The following is a 1,643-nucleotide window of genomic DNA, read 5'->3' on the forward strand; positions in this document are numbered from 1 at the left end:
CTCTTTGGAGTGATCAATCATGGGAGAACAGAAGGGCAGTGTTTGCACAGGGAGACAGCTCAGGGGGCAGGAGTGCATGGGAGGGAAGGACACAGGGAAGAGTTAACTATGGAAGGGAAGAGGGAAGAGAGCTGATACATTGTGGGGAATTGTAGTCAATGTCATGAGACAAAATGTGTATGAACTGTTGTATGGAAAATGAAGTTGTTCTGTAAACTTCCACCCAAATCACAATAAAAATTTAAAAAAGGAAATCTACAGTCAACAGAACAATGGAAATTATAAAGATTAGAGCAGATATAAATTAAACACAAAACAGAAAACAATAGGAAACAAATCACTAAGACTGGAAGATGGTTCTTTGAAAGGATCAGTAAAATCAACAAACCACTGACAAAACTGACAAAGGAAAAAATGAGAAGATCCAAATAACCAGAATAAGAAATGACATGGGTGATATTACAACAGGAACAACTGAGATCAAAAGGAGCATAACAGAATATTATGAAAAATTGTACTCCACCAAATTTAGAAACCTAGAAGAAATGGACAATTTTCGAGAAACACACTACCTACATAAACTAACACAAACTGAAGTAGAAAAATATAATCAGATCCATAACAAAAGAAAATGTTGAAGAATCATAACAACAAAAAAAAAAAACATCTCCCAACAACAATAACAAAAAATCCCCCACCCCAACAGCCTCACTGGAGAATTCTACCAAACATTCAGAAAAGCATTGGCACCTATCCTAGTCAAAGTATCCCAAAACTTAGAAAAGGAGGGAATATTCCTGAATTCATTCTACAAAGTCAATGAAACCCTGACACCAAAGCCAGGCAAAGACAACACTGAAAAAAAGAAAATTATAGACCAATGTCCCTCATGAATATAGGCACACAAATGCTCAGCAAAATTTAAGCCAAAAGGATTCAACAATAAATCAAAAAGATAATGCATCATGACCAAGTGGTTTTATACCAGGTATGTAAGGACAGTTCAACATTAGAAAATCAATCAATGTAATTCACCTTATAAAAAACAAAGGAAGAGAATCAAGCGCATGATCACCTGAACTGATGCAGAAAAGGCCTTTGATAAAATCCAATATCATTTTCTAATTAAAAAAATGCAACAAAATAAGAATAAAAGAGAAATTCCTCAACATAGTTAAGGGCATATATATACAAAACCAACACCCAACATTATTCTTAATGGAGAGATTGAAAGCATTCCCCTTGAAAACAGAAATGAGAAAAAGATGCCCTCTATCACCACTCTTATTCATTATTATACCAGGTATCCTAGACAGCAATAATACAAGAAAGGGAGATAAAGGCATCCAAATAGGTAAAGAAGAAGTAAAAGTATCCCTATGCATAGATAATATGATTTCATGCAGAGAAAATCTCAGTGATTCCACAAGAAAGCTACTGGAACTAATGGAAGGATTCAGCCAAGGGTCAAGGTACACCATCAACTTTCAAAAATTAGTTGGATTCCTCTACACTAACAAATAGAACTCTGAAAAGGAAATAAAGAAAACAATCATATCTACAAAATCCTTCAGAAAGATAAAATACTTAGGAATAAATCTGAATAGAGACATAGAAGACTTATACAAAGAAAAGTACAAAAT

This window comes from Orycteropus afer, unplaced genomic scaffold, assembly GCF_000298275.1.
Source record: "Orycteropus afer afer isolate SDZICR_OR568_19922 unplaced genomic scaffold, OryAfe1.0 scaffold00049, whole genome shotgun sequence".
NCBI lineage: Eukaryota > Metazoa > Chordata > Mammalia > Tubulidentata > Orycteropodidae > Orycteropus > Orycteropus afer.